At 49.7% G+C, this 19,741-nt stretch overlaps 1 long non-coding RNA gene across 1 annotated transcript; it reads left to right on the top strand.

The window, feature by feature from the left end:
* Positions 1-3,164: 3,164 nt before the first annotated feature.
* Positions 3,165-16,293, top strand: LOC107128200 (uncharacterized). The gene is made up of 2 exons (XR_001487046.3): positions 3,165-3,477; positions 15,240-16,293. It is a non-coding gene; the product is annotated as an uncharacterized lncRNA (long non-coding RNA).
* Positions 16,294-19,741: the final 3,448 nt, after the last annotated feature.

The following is a 19,741-nucleotide window of genomic DNA, read 5'->3' on the forward strand; positions in this document are numbered from 1 at the left end:
AGCAGTCCAGGCACAGTGACTCATATCTATAATCCTGGCACTTTGAGAGGCAAGGCGGGCAGATCGCTTGAGGTCAGGAGTTCAAGACCAGCCTGGCCAACATGATAAAATCCTGTCTCTAATAAAAATAGGAAAATCAGCCGGATGTAATCCCAGCTACTTGGGAGGCTGAGGCAGCAGAATCATGTCAACCTGGGAGTCAGAGGTTGTACTGAACCGAGATCACCACTACTGCACTCCAGCCTGGGTGACAGAGAGAGACGCCTATAATCCCAGCACTTTGGGAGGCCAAAGCGGGTAGATCACGAGGTCAAAAGATCAAGACCATCCTGGCCAAGATGGTGAAACCCCGTCTCTACTAAAAGTACAAAAAATTAGCCAGGCTTGGTGGCGCGTGTCTGTAATCCCAACTACTCAGGAGACTGAGGCAGGAGAATCACTTGTTCATCTGCTGCTGGTTTGCGTGTGAAATGGCACAACCACTTTGGAAAACAGTTTTTATTTTTATTATTTATTTATTTATTTATTTATTTATTTATTTTTGAGACGGAATCTTGCTCCGTCGCCACACTGCAGTGCAGTGGCACGATCTCCGCTCACTGCAAGCTCACTAAATGCCTCCCGGGTTCATGCCATTCTCCTGCCTCAGCCTCCTGAGAAGCTGGGACTACAGGCGTCCGCCACCACGCCCGGCTAATTTTTTGTATTTTTAGTAGAGACGGGGTTTCACCATGTTGGCCAGGATGGTCTCGATCTCCCGACCTCATGATCCGCCCACCTCAGCCTCCCAAAGTGCTGGGATTACAGGCGTGAGCCACCGCGCCTAGCCGGAAAACAGTTTTTAAAATAAAGTTACTTTGGGAGGCTGAGGCGGGCAGATTGCCTGAGGTCAGGAGTTTGAGACCAGTCTGGCCAACATGGTAAAACCTTATCTCTACTAAAAATACAAAAAAATTAGCCAGGTGTGGTGGTGTGCACCTGTAATCCCAGCTACTCACCAGGCTGAGGTAGGGGAATCGCTTGAACCAGGGAGGTGGGGGTTGCAGTGAGCCAAGATCACGCCACTGCACTCCAGCCTGGTTGACAGAGCGAGACTCCATCTCAAAAAATAGACAAAATAATTAATTTAAAAAAATAAAGTTAGACTTACCATTCATCCTAGCAATTCCATTGCTATATATTTACTCAAGAGAAATGAAAGAATATGTCCATATAAAGACTTGTTGGCAAATGTTCAGAGCAAATTTGTTCAATTATTGCTGAAAAACTGGAAACAATCAAAATATCTCCAGACAGGAGAATACAAATTAAGGCCCATCCATAGGATGGAGTAATTTTTTTTTTTTTTGAGGCAGAGTCTCGCTCTGTCACCCAGGTTGGAGTGCAGTGGCGCAATCTCGGCTCACTACAAGCTCCGCCTCCCGGGGTCACGCCATTCTCCTGCCACAGCCTCCCGAGTAGCTGGGACTACAGGCACCCGCCACCACGCCTGGCTAATTTTTTGTATTTTTAGTAGAGATGGGGTTTCACTGTGTTAGCCAGGATGTTCTTGATCTCCTGACCTCGTGATCTGCCCACCTCGGCCTCCCAAAGTGTTGGGATTACAGGCTTGAGCCACTGTGCCCGGCTAGGATGGAGTAATTCTTAGTAACAAAAAGGAACAAACTACTGATTCACACAATGTTGATAAATCTCAGAATGCACGATGCTGAGTGGAAGAGAGACCACACCGTGTGATTTTATTTATCTGAAAGTTTGCAAAAGGCTCAACTAATCTAGGGTGATAGAAATCAGAATAGTAGCCAGGTGCAGTGACTCACACCTATAATCCCAGCACTTTGGGAGGCCGAGGTGGGCAGATCACTTGAGGCCAGGACTTCAAGACCAGCCTGGCCAACAAGTTAAAACCCCATTTCTACAAAAAAATACAAAAATTAGCCGGGTATGGTGGCGTGTGCCTGTAATTTCAGCTACTTGGGAGGCTGAGACACGAGAATTGCTTGACCCTGGGAGGTGGAGGGTGCAGTGAGCTGAGATCGTGCCACTGCACTCCAGCCTGGGTAACAGAGTGAAACTCTGTCACACACAAAAAAAGAATTCAGGCCTGACCCCATGGCTCACACCTGTAATCTCAGCACTTTGGGACGCTGAGACAGGAGGATCGCTTGAGGCCAGGAATTCAACACCAGCCTAGGTAACAGCAAGACCCTGTCTGTCTTTACAAAAAATACAAAAATTACCTGGGCTTGGTGGTGAGGGCCTGTAGTTCCAGCTACTCAGAGGCTGAGACAGGAGAATCGCTTGAGCCTAGGAGGTAGAGGCTGTGGTGAGCTATGGTTGCACCACTGCACTCCAGCCTGGGCAACAGAGCAAGACTCTGTCCCTAAAAAGAAAAGAAAAGAGGCTGGGTGCGGTGGCTCACTCCTGCAATCCCAGCACTTTGGGAGGCTGAGATGGGCGGATCACAAGGTCAGGAGACTGAGACCATCCTGGCTAACACGGCGAAACCTCGTCTCTACTAAATAACACACATACACACAAAATTAGCCGGGCGTGGTGGCGGGCGCCTGTAGTCCCAGCTACTCGGGAGGCTGAGGCAGGAGAATGGCGTGAACCCGGGAGGTGGAGCTTGCAGTGAGCCGAGATTGCACCACTGCACTCCAGCCTGAGTGACAGAGGGAGACTCCGTCTGAAAAAAAAAAAAAAAAAAGGAAAAGAAAAAGAAATCAGTGGAGTGTTTGTGGGTGGGGAATGGATGAAGGAAGATTGATTTCTGGGCCGTCTGAATGGAAATGTTCCTTACTTTGATGGGGTGGGGGCAGGGGGTCGTGCATGCAAATAATACGTGCAGGCATGGGACTTCACCGCATGTAAATTAACCCTCAATAAAGTTCCAGGAAAAGTAATTCCATTTCCAGCGACCGGATTTTGGAGTTCGGAGGCTAGCCTGCAAGCCTTGCTGGTGGGTGGTATGTGGGGGTGACAGGAAACCCCGGGCCTCCCCTCTGTAGGGAAGTGGGAGCCTCGCCCTTGCCCCCCTCCGGGACGAGCGGGCAGATTTAAAAGCTTCCCTACCGCGGCCCAGGCGGTCGGTCGATAGCAGACTCCCAGGCTCCGTTTCTGCCCGGGCCCTTCCCGCCAGCCCAGCCCCCGGGAGGGGACTCGAGTTGGGCGGAGCCTCCTCCCCTGCCGCACGCCGGGCTCTGCTCTCCCTCCCCGGATGCCCCTCCTTCTCCATCCCCAGAAGTCTCAGCCACTGAGATTCCCCTTGTCCCGGAGGCTGGCTGGAGGGGAAGACCCAGGTGACTGCGCTTTGGAGGCTGGACCATCGTGGGGCCTGTCTGTGCCCACTTTTACCCCATTCAAGAGTTACCAGGGCCAGGCGCAGTGGCTCAGGCCTGCAATCCCAGCACTTTCGGAGGGCAAGACAAGAGGATCGCTTGAGCCCAGGAGCTTGAAAACAGCCTGGGCAACATGGTAAGACCCCATCACTATATTAAAAAAAAAAAAAAAAAAAAGAAAGAAAAAGAAAAGAGGCTGGGCGCCGTGGCTCACGCCTGTAATCCCAGCACTTTGGGAGGCCAAAGCGGGCAGATCACGAGGTCAGGAATCCCGGCCAACATGGTGAAACCCCGTCTCTACTAAACACACACACATTACCCGGGTGTGGTGGTGGCCGCCTGTAATCCCAGCTACTCGGGAGGCTGAGGCAGGAGAATTGCTTGAACCTGGGAGGTGGAGGTTGCAATGAGCTTAGATCACGCCACTGCACTCCAGCCTGGGCGACAAGCAAGACTCCGTCTTGGGAAAAAAAAAAAAAGAATTTTCTCATCATCCATCCCCTCACCCTTCTGAGTCTCTATTGTCCATCTTTTCATTCTCCATGTCTATGTGTGCTTAGATTTCAGCACCCACTTAGGAGTGATAACATGCAGTGTTTGACTTTCTGTGTCTGGTTAGTTTCACTTAAGATAATGGCCTTCAGCTCTATCCATGTTGCTGCAAAAGAACCATTCTTTTTTTTTTTTTTTTTTGAGAAAGGGTCTCCATCTGTCACCCAGGCTGGAGTGCAGCAGCACAATCTCGGCTCACTGCAACCTCTGCCTCCTGGGTTCAAGCGCTTCTCATGCCTCAGCCTCCCTAGTAGCTGAAATTACAGGCGCATGCCACCACGTCTGTCTAATTTTTGTATTTTTAGTAGAGACAAAGTTTTACCACGTTGGCCAGCCTGGTCTTAAACTCCTGACCTCAGGTGACCCATCCGCCTCAGTCCCCCAGAGAGCTGGGATTACAGGAGTGAACCATTGCACCCAGGTTTAATTTTTAAAATTATATTGCATTAAAATATTTATCTCAATGACTAAGTTTTTTGATACCCTCTTAAATTATGCACCCAAGGCTCGAGCATGGTGGCTCACACCTGTCATCCCAGCACTTCGGGAGGCCGAGGTGGGAGGATTGCTTGAAGCAAGGAGTTCGAGACCAGCCTAGGTGGCAAAGTGAGACCCTGTTGCTATGCACACAAAAAAGTGATATACTCAAAGCCAGCCTGAAACAAATCCCTCACGGGTCTCAGCCTGGTCATACACACAATATGCAAAGACACACAAAGACACACGCACTGGCTGGGCGTGGTGGCTCACGCCTGTAATCCCAACACTTTAGGAGGCGGAGGCTGGTGGATCACCTGAGGTCAGAATTCGAAACCACCCTGGCCAACATGGTGAAACACCGCCTCTACTTAAAAAAAAAAAAAAAACAAAAACAAAAAAAACGTCGGCCGGCGCGGTGGCTCAAGCCTGTAATCCCAGCACTTTGGGAGGCCGAGGCGGGCAGATCACAAGGTCAGGAGATCGAGACCACAGTGAAACCCCGTCTCTACTAAAAATACAAAAAATTAGCCGGGCGCGGTGGTGGGCGCCTGTAGTCCCAGCTACTCAGGAGGCTGAGGCAGGAGAATGGCGTGAACCCAGGAGGCGGAGCTTGCAGTGAGCCGAGATCGCGCCACTGCACTCCAGCCTGGGCAGCAGCGTGAGACTCCGTCTCAAAAAAAAAAAAAAAAAAAGCTGGGCTTGGTGGTGCGCCTATAGTCCCACCTACTCAAAAGGCTGAGGAAGGAGAATCGCTGAACCTGGGAGGCAGAGGTTGCAGTAACTGAGATCTCACCACTGCACTCCAGCCTGAGCAACAGAGCAAGACTGTGTCTCAAAAACACACACACAAACGTACACACACACACACATACACATGAGTTCATACATATACACTTTTTTTTTTTTTTTTTTGAGACAGGGTCTCTCTTTGTTGCCCAGGCTGGAGTGCAGTGGCACCTGATCATGGTTCACTGCAGCCTCAACCTTCTGGAGTCAAGTGATCCTCCCACCTCAGCCTCCCCAGTAGCTGGGACTACAGATGCATGCCACCACACCTGGCTAATTTTTGTATTTTTGGTAGAGATGGGGTTTGGCCATGTTGCCCAGGCTGGTCTCAAATTCCTGGGCTTATGCGATCTGCCTGCCTTGGCCTCCCAAAGTTCTGGGATGACAGATGCACACATATACACTACAACCGCTAATGGAAATAAAATCAAGCTAGAGGGCCGGGCCCGGTGGCTCACACCTGTAATCCCAGCACTTTGGAAGGCTGAGGCCGGTGAATCACCTGAGGTCAGGAGTTCAAGACCAGCCTGACTGACATGGTGAAATCCCATCTCTACTAAAAATAGAAAAAAATTAGCCAGGCGTGGTGGCGCATGCCTGTAATCCCAGCTACTTGGGAGGCCGAGGCAGGAGAATCACTTGAACCCAGGAGGCAGAGCTTGCAGCAAACCAAGATTGTACCATTGCATTCCAGCCTAGGATACAAGAGCAAAACTCTGTCTAAAAAATTAAAAAAAAAAAATCAAGCCTAGTGGATTGGAAATACCCTTTCCCTGTCTTCCTTCATCCTTTCCTTAGTCACTATCTAGACATCCTTGTTACTGGGAGTCTGGGTTACATTAACCAGAACCTTAAAGAGAAAAATACTGTAATTGCGAAAATGACCAGCCTTTTAAAATGGAACAAAAGAGACTAGAAAATATCAGAACCCACTGCACAGTAGACATATTACTATGACTTCCTGAAACTTTGTTTTTAGTTCCAAACCTGGGTAGAAGACCTACATTGCAATGTAAAAAATTGATTCTTTGATTCACGATCAAAGTACTTGAAAGATGTGGTTATGATGTTTGAAATTGGTTTTCTTTTTTTTCAATTAATATATCCCAGAGGTCACGCTGTGTCAATGAACGTAAGTTTTAGCACTTGAATTTTCTTTTTTTTTTTTTTTTTTTGAGACTGAGCCACCTTATCACCCAGGCTGGAGGGCAGTGGCGAGATCTCGGCTCACTGCAACTTTCACCTCCTGGGTTCAAGCGATTCTCCTGCCTCAGCCTCCCAAGTAGCTGGGATTATAGGCATCCACCAACACACCCAGCTAATTTTTGTATTTTTAGTAGAGACAGGGTTTCACCATGTTAGCCAGGCTGGTCTGGAACTCGTGACCTCAAGTGATCTGCCCACCTCAGCCTCCCAAAGTGCTGAGATTACAGGTGTGAGCCATCGTGCCCAGCTTTTAATTTTCTTTTCTTTGTTGAGACAGGGTCTTATTCTGTCACCCAGGTTGGAGTGCAGTGGTGCAATACGCAGCTCACTGCAGCCTCCACTTCCTTGGGCTCAAGCAATCCTCCCCCCTCAGCCTCCCAAGTAGCTGGGAGTACTGACGTGTGCTACCATGCCTGGCTAATTTTTTTTAGTTTTTGTAGAGTTGAGATCTGGCTACGTTGCCCAGGCTGGTCTTGAACTCCTGGGCTCAGGCGATCCTCCCACCTGGGCCTCCCAAAGTGCTGGGATTACAGGCATGAGCAACCATGCCCAGCCCACTTTCATGTAGCCAATAAACCCCATCTCTACAAAAAATCCCCAGAGCCCAGGTACCTCAATTGTTTCCAGCCCCTTTTTTTTTTTTTTTGAGGCAGAGTCTCGCTCTGTCACCCAGGCTGGAGTGCAGTGGTGCGATCTCGGCTCACTGCAAGCTTCGCCTCCCGGGTTCACGCCATTCTCCTGCCTCAGCCTCCTGAGTAGCTGGGACTACAGGTGCCCGCCACCACGCCTGGCTAATTTTTTGTATTTTTAGTAGAGACGGGGTTTCACCATGTTAGCCAGGATGGTCTCGATCTCCTGACCTCGTGATCCGCCTGCCTCGGCCTCCAAAGTGCTGGGATTACAGGTGTGAGCCACCGCGCCTGGCCTCCAGCCTCTTTTAATGCTTTTCTTCATGATGATAACAGCAAGCACCCTCTATGTGCCTAGCAGAAGGCTAAGCATTTCACACACTTTGCCTCATGGAGTCCTCATGAGAGGCCTATTTTACCGATGAGAAAATCTGGGAATCTTAACAATAAACCATATGACTCAGGTCACACAGCTTGAAGGTGGTGAAGCCAGAATTCGAACCCTGGCTGTCTGATTCCAGAGCTCTTAACCACCCTGCATTATTCTTTTCTTTTCTTTTCTTTTTTTGAGACGAAGTCTCGCTCTTGTCCCCCAGGCTGGAGTGTAATCTCGGCTCACTGCAACCTCTGCCTCCCAGGTACAAGCAATTCTCCTGCCTCAGCCTCCCGAGTAGCTAGGATTACAGGTGCCCGCCACCATGCATGGAAATTTTTCTATTTTTAGTAGAGATGGGGTTTCACCATGTTGGCCAGGCTGGTCTCGAACTCCTGACCTCAGGTGATCCGCCTGCCTCAGCCTCCCAAAGTGCTGGGATTACAGGCGTGAGCCACCGCTCCTGGCCTATTCTTTATAGTTCTCTGCCTATTTGACTGATTATCTCCCTGACATAAGTTCCTAGAGGTGGATTTGCTGGGTCAGAGAATCCACACACTTAAAAGTTTAATACTAATATCTAGAACGCCCTCCCAAAAAAGTTGTATTGTGGCCGGACATGGTGGCTCACATCTGTAATCCTAGCACTTTGGGTGGCTGAGGAGGGAGGATCACTTGAGCTCAGGAGTTTGAGACCAGCCTGGGCAAGTTGTGAGACCCCATCTCTACAAAAAGTTTTTTAAAAATTAGCTGGGTGTGGTGACGTGTACCTGTAGTCAGCTATTTGGCAGGCTGAGGTGGGAGGATTCCTTAAGCTTAGGAGGTTGAGGCTGCAGTGAGCCATGACTGTGCCACTGCACTCCAGCATGGGTGACATAGTGAGACCCTGTCTCAAAAAAAAGTTGTGTCAATTTAAACTACCATGACCGCGCTCAAGTGTGCAGTCCCAAAACTTCACACACACTCATAAGCTTGACAAGCAAAAGTGATTCTTCAGCTGAAAGGTCAGATTGAGCATCTTTTTTTTTTTTTTTTTTTTTTTTTTTTTTTTTGAGACGGAGTCTCACGCTGTTGCCCAGGCTGGAGTGCAGTGGCGCGATCTCGGCTCACTGCAAGCTCCGCCTCCTGGGTTCACGCCATTCTCCTGCCTCAGCCTCCTGAGTAGCTAGGACTACAGGCGCCCGCCACCGCGCCCGGCTAATTTTTTGTATTTTTAGTAGAGACGGGGTTTCACTGTGGTCTCGATCTCCTGACCTTGTGATCCGCCCGCCTCGGCCTCCCAAAGTGCTGGGATTACAGGCTTGAGCCACCGCGCCCGGCCAGATTGAGCATCTTTACAGAGATTTGTTAAGCTCTCTCATTCCTTTGTGAACCCCCTATTCAAGACCTGTGCCAATTTCACATTTGGGATGTTTGTCTTTTTTTTATTATTGATTCATGTATGCTTTTTGTATATTAAGGCTCTTAATGATTTGTCTGCCATATACATGGCAAACAATCTAATCTCCCCTGATCTTTTATTTTCCTTTTCTTTCTTGAGACAGAGCATTACTCTGTTGCCCAGGCTGGTATACAGTGGCACCATCATAGCTCACTGCAATCACTGCAGTCTCAACCTCCTGGGCTCAAGCCATCCTCCTGCCTCAGCCTCCTGAGTAGCTGGGACTAAAGGTGCGTGCCACCATGCCCAGATAATTTTTTTTTAATTATTTTTATAGAGATGGGGTCTCACTATGCTGCCCAGGCTGGCAATCTCCTCTGATCAGAGACTCCCTTGAGGAAGTCCAGCTAGATCTCCTTTTATTGCCCAGCTGGCCTCAATGAACATTGCTTTTCTGTCTAGGCCTCATTGTAGGTTGCATTTTATTGGTGGTTCCTCGAGAAACAAAAGCAGAGACTTTGAGGTCTTATGAACCTCAGTCTTACCCAGAACACTTGAAGTACCCTTCAGCTTTCCATGACAAGAAAGCTCAGGCCCTGGAGCCAGAAGCCACGGCTTTGTGTCTGGGTCCTGTAGTTCACTGCTATGGCTCCAGTTTCTGATTCCTCCAAGTTAAGATGGGTTGGTAAATTCGGCCACGCAGAATGCGCTTCAAGCCACGCCCACTGTGTGTCAAACCATGCCCACTGTACATAAACCACACCTTCTCATTTAGCCACGCCCACCTTCGAGTGGAGAGGCGTGATTAGAGCTTTACAGAGAAGTGAAGTGCAGAAACAGTGAGGAACCTGGGCCAGGGGGAGGAGGAGGGAGAAGATCCCCTGGCCTCGATGGCTGGCGATTCCTTCATGCCCCCAGCACCCACCTGGTTAAAGAAAGAAGGATGGCCAGGAGCAGTGACTCACTCCTGTAATCCCAGCACTTTGGGAGGCCGAGGCAGGCAAATCACTTTAGGCCAGGAGTTCGAGACCAGCCTGACCAATGTGGCAAAACCCCCTCTCTACTAAAAACACAAAAATCAGCCGGATGTGGTGGTGTATGCCTGTAATCCCAGCTACTCAGGAAGCTGAGGCACGAGAATCGCTTGAACTCAGCAGGCAAAGGTTGCAGTGAGCCAAGATCACACCACTGCACTCCAGCCTAGGCAACAGAGCAAGACTCTGTCTCAAAAAAAAAAAAAAGAAAAAAGAAAGAAAGAAAAAGAAAATAAAGAAAGAAGGAGGCACCTGGCTACCATATTCCACCTTTCTCCTCACCCACTTTTTTTTTTTTTTTTTTTTTTTGAGATGGAGTCCTTCTCTGTCATCCAGGCTGGAATGCAGTGGCACAATCTCAGCTCACTGCAACCTCCGCCTCCCGAGTTCAAGCGATTCTCCTGCTTCAGCCTCCTGAGTAGCTGGGATTACAAGCATGCACCACTACATCCGGCTAATTTTTCTATTTTTAGTAGAGATGGGGTTTTGCCATGCTGGTCTCTAACTCCTGACCTCAAGTGATCCATCTGCCTCGGCCTCCCAAAGTGCTGGGAGTGTGAGCCACCACACCCGGCCCTCACCCACTCCTTAAAATATCCCTACCAGGGTCTGTGGTTTATCTGTGCCTCAGTGTTCTCATCTGTAAAATGAGGATAATTTTAAGGATTATCTGAGTTAGCATCTGTGAAGGGGTTAGAATGTTACCTGGCACATAGTAGGTACTCAATAAACGGCATCACTGATATGGTTCCACGGATGGTTGTACTATTATTAGGAATAAAGTGTGGGATGGAAAAACGTGGCTCTGGGCACCTGGAACCAGTCCCAGGGGCAGGCGGGGCTCTGCACAGGCTCTTAACCCCATGCCAGCAGGAGGACCCTTTGGGGGGAAACTGAGGCACTGATCATCCCTTGCCTTCCCAGCCCTGAGTCCTTCTCACCCATGCCCAGAGCCTCAGAGCCCGGCAAGGTGCCCCAAGAGAAAGCCACACTTCTGAACTGCACTGCCTGGCACAATTACCGTTTTCATCCTCATTAAACTACATTTTCATTCTAATTAGAGTTCCACCGCCTCCCAGAGAGAAGGGCCGATTACTTTTCAGCATCATTAACACTGGCTCCCTCCCCACTTTCCTCCTCCCCCGCCCAGGCTCCCACTACACCAGGGCATTCTCTCTCTCTCTCTCTCTCTTTCTCTCTCTCTCTCTCTCTCTCTCTCTCTCCCCGCTTCACCCCATGGACCAGAGAAAAGCAACAGAACATTTATTGTTGCCTCCTGGGTGCCAAGCTGGATGCTAGGAACCTTCCTCCACAGCCTCTTCACCTTATCTTGGCCTGGTCTAATTTTCTTTTTTTCCCCCAATACTAACCCCTTTTTGTTGTTTTGTTTTGTTTTGTTTTGTTGAGACAGTCTTACTCTGTCGCCCCGGCTGGGGTGCAGGGGCATGATCTCGGCTCACTGCAACCTCTGCCTCTCGGGTTCAACTGATTCTCCCACCTCAGCCTCCTGAGTAGCTAGGATTACAGGCACACACCACCACCTGGCTAATTTTTATGTATTTTTTTTTAGTAAAGAGGGGGTTTCACCAGGTTAGCCAGGCTGGTCTCAAACTCCTGATCCCAAGTGATCCACCTGCCTCGGCCTCCCAAAGTGCTGGGATTACAGGTGTGAGCCACTGCGCCAGCCCCGCTTTGAACATGGTCTATGCTTTATTCGTTCTTTTTATCCTCTGTCTCCCCCTCCCCAGAATGTCAATACCCACTCATGTCCCCCAAGCACTCCTGGGCACGCTAACCCCACAGCTTCTAAGAACCAGCTCCCGAGAAGTGGCTCTGGTTGCTGAGTGGGTGGAAAGTTCTGGAGAAGAAACACTCTCCTGGAGCAGTCCTTGAGCAATGGCTGATGGGAATGGGTGGATAAATATCCCAGCTCCCTCGCCCCTAGGTGGGAACCCTCGGAGTGTGTTCTATTTGGTTTCAGCATTCTCCAGCACAATTGAATTGCCCACAGTGGAAACTGGCTCATAAACACCCTTCATTGGCTACCTGCCCTTCCCTTCCTCACTCCCCTTCTCGCCTACCCATGTTTACTGAGATCATCTCTCAGATCAACCATATCCTAGATCTCCCAGGCCCTTTGGAGTTCAGGCAAACCACATCTCAGAGAGGGACTCAACACACAAGGAACAGGTTAAGAAAGCCTCTGCAAGGCCAGGCATGGTGGCTCATGCCGGTAATCCAGCGCTTTGCGAGGCAGAGGGAGGAGGATCATTTGAGGCCAGGAGTTCAAGACCAGCCTGGCCAACATGATGAAACCCCATCTCTACTAAAAATACAAAAATTAGCTGGGCATGGTGGCTCATGCCTGTATTCCCAGCTAGTTGGGAAGCTGAGGCAGGAGAATCACTTGAACCCAGGAAGCAGAGGCTGCAGTGAGCCGGGATCATGTCACTGCACTCCAGTCTGGGCAACAAAGCGAGACTCCACGTCAAAAAAAAAGACCAGCCTGGGTATCATAGTGAGATCCCATCTCTTAACAAAAAAAATTAGCTGAGCATGGTAGTGCATGCCTGTAGGCCCAGCTGTTTGGGAGGCTGAGGTGGGAGGATCACTTGAGCCCAGGAGTTTGAGGCTACAGTGAGCTATGATCGCACCACTGTACTCCAGCCTGGCTGACAGAGACCCCATCTCTTAAAAAATAAAATAAAACAAAATAAAGAAAGCCTCCGCGCCTCTCTCACTCTGGACAAAACCACTATTATGACCAGAAGGCAGCATCGCTGGGCAGCTATGACCTATATTTGAAATAAATTCTTAGAAAGGTTCCATTTGGAAGGGAGTGTAACCTGCATAGCACTTTTGGGGAGCAGCTTGGCAGAGTGCATTAAAATGTGAAGTGCAGGCCGTGTGCAGTGGCTCATGTCTGTAATCCCAGCACTTTGGGAGGCTGAGGTAGGTGGATCACTTGAAGTCACGAGTTCGAGGCCAGCCTGGCCAACATGGTGAAACCCCGTCTCTACTAAAAATACAAAAATTAGCTGGGCTTGGTGGTATGTGCTTGTAGTCCCAGCTACTTAGGAGGCTGAGACAGGAGAATCGCTTGAACCCAGCAGGCAGAGGTTGCAGTGAGCAAAGATTGCACCACTGCACTCCAGCCTGGGCGAGGTGACAGTGTGAGACTCTGTCTCAAAAAAAAAAAAAAAAAAAAAAAAGTGAAGTGCAGCCAGGTACAGTAGTTCACGCATGTAATCCCAGCACTTTTGGAGGCCAAAGTGGGAGGGTTGCTTAAGCCCAAGGGTTCAAGACCAGCCTGGGCAATATAGCAAAACCCTGTCTCTACAAAAAAATATACAAAATTAGCCAAGCATGGTAGTGCTCACCTGTAATCTTAGCTACTTGGGAGACTAAGGTGGGAGGATCCCCTGAGCCCTGGAGGTTGAGGCTGCAGTGAGCTATGATTGCACCACTGCACTCCAGCCTGGGCAACAGGGCAAGACTCTGTCTAAAAAAAAATTAAATAAATAAATAAATAAATAAAGACACCAGTCATATTGGATTTAGGGTCCACCCTAATCCAATGTGACCTCACATTAACTTAACTGATTATATCTGCAAAGACCCTGTTTCTAAATAATTCATTCAGGAGAACTGAGGGTCAGGACTTCAACATATATATATTTTTTTTGAGACAAGAGTCGCTCTGTCACCCAGGCTGGAGTGCAGTGGCACAATCTCGGCTCACTGAAAGCTCTGTCTCCCAGGTTCACGCCATTCTCCTGCCTCAGCCTTCTGAGTAGCTGGGACTACAGGCACCCGCCACCACGCCTGACTAATTTTTTGTATTTTTGGTAGAGACGGGGTTTCACCATGGTCTCAATCTCCTGACCTCGTGATCCGCCCGCCTCGGCCTCCCAAAGTGCTGGGATTACAGGCGTGAGCCACTGCGCCTGGCCAATATTTTTTTTTTTTTTGAGACGGTCTCGCTCTGTTGCCCAGGCTGGAGTGCAGTGGCATGATCTCCACTCACTGCAACCTCTGCCTCCTAGGTTCAAGTAATTCTTGTGCCTTAGCCTCCTGCACGCCACCACGCCCGGCTAATTTTTGTATTTTTGGTAGAGATGGGGTTTCATCATGTTACCTAGGCTGGTCTCAAACTCCCGATCTCAAGCAATCTACCCACCTCAGCCTCCCAAAATGCTGGGATTACAGGCATGAGCCACTACACTCAGCCTTCTGTTTTTTGTTTTTTGTCTGTTTGTTTTTAATAGAGATAGGGTCTTGCTGTGTTGCCCAGACCAACCTCAAACCCCTGGCCTCAAGCAATCCTCCTGCCTCAGCCTCTCGAAATTCAAATTATAGCCTGGAAACAGGCATGAGCCACCGCACCAGAATCAACATATCTTTTTTCGTTTTTTTTTTTTTTTTTTTTTTTTTCAAGACACAGTCTCACTTTGTCACCCAGGCTGGAGTGAAATGGCGCAATCTCAGCTCACTGCAACTTCTGCCTCCCGGGTTCAAGCGATTCTCTTGCCTCAGCCTCCTGAGTAGCTGAGACTACAGGCAAGTGCCACCACACCTGGCTAATTTTTGTATTTTTAATAGAGACGGGGTTTTGCCATGTTGGCCAGGCTGGTCTCCAACTCCTGACTTCTGGTGATCAGCCTGCCTTGGCCTCCCAAAGTGCTGAGATTACAGGCATGAGCCACCGCGCCTGGTCGACAGCCCCATTTTACAGACAGAAAACTGATACCCAGGTACATGGATTGTCGGTGAGCAGATCACACAGCTGGTAAGAGGCAGAGCTGGTCTCAGTGGCTGCTGAGCCCTTACGTGTATGTGACATGAAACACAGAGGGTCATTTATGTATTCCAACAACCTTGCAAGGCAGAAAATACCTTCATGTTATAGATGAGGAAACGGAGGCAAGGAGCGAGTAAGCAACTTGCCTAAGGTCAGGTGGGTGCCAGAGCAGGGACTTGAGCCTCGGGAACTGACCATGGGACCCTCTGGGGGACCACAGGCTCCATCTCCTGGGCGGTGGAATGAGGGTCTCTTTCAGCACAAATGTTCTATAACCACAGGGAGAAACAGGGACTGCAGCCTATTCCCCCAGGACTGAGCAAGGGAGAAGCCCTGACTGGTTAATACCTTCCAGGTAGGCCAGGCGTGGTGGCTCACACCTGCAATCCCAGCACTTTGAGAGGCTGAGGTGGGCAGATCACAAGGTCAGGAGTTCGAGACCGGCCTGGGCAACATGAGACCCCCATCTCAAAATAAAAGAAAAAAGACATTTCAGATGGGACTACACATAGGCCCTGCTCTTGGCCCAGGCAGCAACTGCCATGCTCTGGGGACCTGAGTCAGCTTCTAGGTATTTCAGAGCCCAAGGATCCACCAGAGCCACTCTCACCGCACAGGGGTTATTAATGAATGCTAATTAATATCTGTCTTCACAGAGCCAGCCAGGCCCCTGGGCCTGGAGCATCCACAGGAGGAAAGTACAAGAACCCCAGCACCCTGCCAAGCAGCAGGGACTCTTCAGACGCCCGAGGGCTGGTTTGCCCAGAGCCAGCTGGGAAGGACTCATGGTGACCAGAAGGGGAAACTGAGGCACTGCTGAGCACCAACAGTCCTGGAGAGCTTTAAGAATGGTTGCCATCTGAGGCCAGGCACAGTGGTTCATGCCTATAATCCCAGCACTTTGGGAGGCCAAGGCAGGCGGATCACTTGAGGTCAGGAGTTCGAGACTTGTCAGGCCTCTGAGCCCTAGCTAAGCCATCATATCCCCTGTGACCTGCACGTAGACATCCAGATGGCCTGAAGCAACTGAAGATCCACAAAAGAAGTGAAAATAGCCAGTTCCTGCCTTAACTGATGACATTCCACCATTGTGATTTGTTCTGGCCCAACCCTAACTGATCAATGTCTTTGTGACAATACACCCTCCCCACCCTTGTGATAATGTACTTTGTGATACTCCCCCGCCCTTATGAATGTACTTTGTACCATACACCCTCCCCACCCTTGAGAAGGTACATTGTAATATTCTCCCTGCCCACCTTGAGAATGTACTTTGTACAATCCACCCCCTCCCTGCAAAAAGATTGCTCCTGGCCAGGCGCCGTGGCTCACGCCTGTAATTCCAGCACTTTGGGAGGCCGAGGCGGGTGGATCACGAGGTCAGGAGATGGAGACCATCCTGGCTAACACTGTGAAACCCGGTCTCTACTAAAAATTAACAAAAAATTAACCAGGCGTGGTGGCAGGCGCCTGTAGTCCCAGCTACTCAGGAGGCAGAGGCAGGAGAATGGCGTGAACCTGGGAGGTGGAGCTTGCAGTGAGCCGAGATCGCACCACTATACTCCAGGAAAAAAAAAAATTGCTCCTAACTCCACCACCTATCCCAAACCTATACGAACTAATGATAATCCCACCACCCTTTGCTGACTCTCTTTTCGGACTCAGCCCGCCTGCACCCAGGTGATTAAAAAGCTTTATTGCTCACACAAATCCTGTTTGGTGGACTGTCTTCACATGGACGTGTGTGACAGAGACCAGCCTGGTCAACATGGTGAAACCTTGTGTCTACCAAAAATACAAAAATTAGCCAGGCATGGTGGCACGCACCTCTAATCCCAGCTACTTGGGAGGCTGAGGCAAGAGAATCTCTTGAACCCAGGAGACAGGAGGCAGAGGTTGCAGTGAGCTGAGACTGTGCCACTGCACTCCAGTCTGGGCAGCAGAGTGATACCCTGCTCCATCCCCTCCCCACACAAGAATGGTTGCCATTTGAAAGGAACAAAGAAATGGGTGTTGGAGACCCCAGAGCCATCAGCTTCCACAAGAGCTCTGGACCTTACCCCAGCCTCAGCTTCCTCATCAGTAAATGAGAACATGAATTTCTTTCCTTATATGTAGTAGGCATAAGAACTCATTAAGCATTTGTGCATGTGAAATGCTTTGCAGGTAATCAGTTTCCAATAGGTGTTAACTCCCTTTCCCTCACTGTGCCTCAGTTTCCCTCTTGGGCATACAAGAAGCCGGCGGGGCTTTGAGGCTACCCTCTGGGAGGACTTCAGGCATGGTGCCTTGACTTAGACCTCGGGGCAAGTATGAAAAATCACTTCTGATCGGCCTCATTAATAACACAGTTGCTAATGTGGCAGTAAGACAGTTCCCTAGCCCCTGATTAAAAACAGAAGTTTCCCCCACATTCGTGGAGATGGAGCAGAAGGGAAAACAAAGACAAGCACACTTGTGCCAGATAAATACAGACGCAAACACATGCATGGCAGATAAACACACACTGGCACACCAAATATACACACAGCCGGCTGCAGACATCCGGGTGGGCTCGCACAGCCCGGCTCGCACAGCCCAAAGAGACCCCCAGGAAGAGCCGCCCCAAAAGGAAGAGAAACCGCTGCAGAGATGTCCTGCTGGACCCTGGCCACATCTGGGACCTGATCACGTCAGTGTACTGGAACAGGAGACAGAAGTGGGGGAAATTAACATCCCTGGGAGTAGCCCTGAGCCAGAGATGGAATGAGTTGGTGGATAAATACCCCAGCTCCCTCCCCAGCAGATGCCTAATCCACAGTCTCCCAGAGATCCCTGGAGGGGTCAGGCTTCAGTTTTCCACAGGGACAACCTGTCTGATATCCCTTGTCATCTCTCTTCTCCCCTCCCCAGGTTTCCAGTGTTCATTTCCCAAATAAACCACTTGCCCTCCAACCCTGTATCAGGGTCTGTTTCTGACCTGTATGTGTACCTCCCAGAAGTATATACAGCTATGGATCTCAATGAGGGTGACTCCGTCCCCCAGGAGACATTTGGCAATGTCTGAAGGTATTTCCGGCTGTAAAACTGGGGCAGGGGGCCAGACACAGTGACTCACACTTGTAATCCCAGCACTTTGGGAGACCAAAGTGGGCGGATCACTTGAGGTGAGGAGTTTGAGACTAGCGTGGCCAACATGGGGAAAATCCCGTCTCTACCAAAAATACAAAAATTAACCAGGTGTGGTGGTGAGTGCCTGTAATCCCAGCTACTCGAGAGGCTGAGGTGGGGGAATCACTTGAACCTGGGAGGCAGAGGTTGCAGTGAGCCAAGATCATTCCACCTCACTCCAGCCTGGGCGACAGAGTGAGACTCCATCTCAAAAAAAAAAAAAAAAAAAAAAAATTGGGGGCAGGGGTACTCCTGACATTTAGTGGGTCCAGTTCAGGGACGCTCAATGTCCTACAAGGGACTGGGCAAGGTGACTAAAGCCTGTGATCCCAGCACTTCAGGAAGTCAAGGCAGGAGGATCAGTTGAGGCCAGGAGTCCAAGGCCAGCCTGGGCAACATAGCAAGACTTCATCTCCCCTGCAAAAAAAAAAAATCCTACAAGGCACAGAACAGTCCCCCAGAGCAAAAAATGATGTGGCCCCAAATGTCAAGAGTGCTGAGGTTCAGAAGCCCTGGTCTACGGGAAGCCACTGGGCCCCACGTGGAAACAGCTGAGTGCACACACATTATTCAAATGCAGATACACAGTGGGTGCACCGGCAGCATTAGGCCACACACACCCACTGTGCACCAAGCGTTCGAACTAGGGAAACAGGATCATCCACTCCTGGTGTGTTTTCCTACCAAGATGTACAGACCACCAGAGGAGACCTCCAATTCCACCCTGCCCAGACCAGCTTTTTGTGCAACTAACTCACAGACACTCTGGAAAGTGCTTCAATGACCATTAAACCCATTTTACAGACGAGACAACTGAGGCCCAGACGGGGGCAGTTTTTTGTTGTTTTTTTGTTTTTGTTTTTGTTTTGAGACAGAGTCTCGCTCTGTTGCCCAGGTTGGAGGGCAGTGGCACCATCTCAGCTCACTGCAACCTCTGCCACCTGGGTTCAAACGATTCTTATGCCTCAGCCTCCCAAGTAGCTATAGGCGTGTGCCACCACACCCAGCTAATTTTTGTATTTTTAGTAGAGACAGGGTCACACCATGTTGGCCAGGCTGTTCTCAAACTCCTGACCTTAAGTGATCCTCCCATCTCGGCCTCCCAATGTGCTGGGATTACAGGCGTGAGCCACTGTGCCCAGCCCAGACAGGAGAAGTTTATGACCCAGCAAGAAACCCAGAGGCCCCTGAGGCATGTGTAGACACGTGTTTGAAGGCAAAGAGGGCAGGATGAAAAGAGACCCTCCCCACCATCATCTCGGAGTTGAGATAAGGAGGGACAGAAAGGACTTTAGCTTCCCAGAAGAAATCCTGTATCACTTTGGGTAACTAGAAAATCCACTGAAAAATGTTTTTAGGCTGGGCGAGGTAGTGCTCGCCTGAAATCTCAGCACTGAGGGAGCCCGAAGCAGGAGGATCTCTTAAGCCCAAGAGTTGGAGACCAGCCCGGGCAACATGGCAAGACTTCTCATCTCTACAATAAATAAAATACAATTTTTGTTGTTGTTTGTTTGTTTTTTTTTAGACGAAGTTTCACTCTTTCTGCCCAGACTGGAATGCAATGGCGCGATCTCTGCTCACTGCAACCTCTGCCTCCCAGGTTCAAACGATTCTCCTGCCTCAGCCTCCCGAGTAACTGGGATTACAGGTACACGCCACCACGCCCAGCTAATTTTGTATTTTTAGTAGAGATGGGGTTTCGCCATGTTGGTCAGGCTGGACTTGAAATTTTGACCTTCAGTAATTCACCCACCTCAGCGTCCCAAAGTGCTGGGGTTATAGGCATGAGCCACCACGCCGGGCCAAATACAATGTTTTTTAAACATACATTGTTTTTTAAACATTAGCTGACTCTTGGCCAAGCATGGTGGCTCACGCCTGTAATCCCAGCACTTTGGGAAGCTGAGGTGGGCAGATCACTTGAGGTCAGGAGTTCAAGACTAGCCTGGTCAACGTGGTGAAACAGCTGTCTCTACTAAAAATACAAAAAATGAGCTGGGCATGGTGG

The sequence above is a fragment of the Macaca fascicularis genome, chromosome 19, assembly GCF_037993035.2.
Source record: "Macaca fascicularis isolate 582-1 chromosome 19, T2T-MFA8v1.1".
Taxonomy (NCBI): domain Eukaryota; kingdom Metazoa; phylum Chordata; class Mammalia; order Primates; family Cercopithecidae; genus Macaca; species Macaca fascicularis.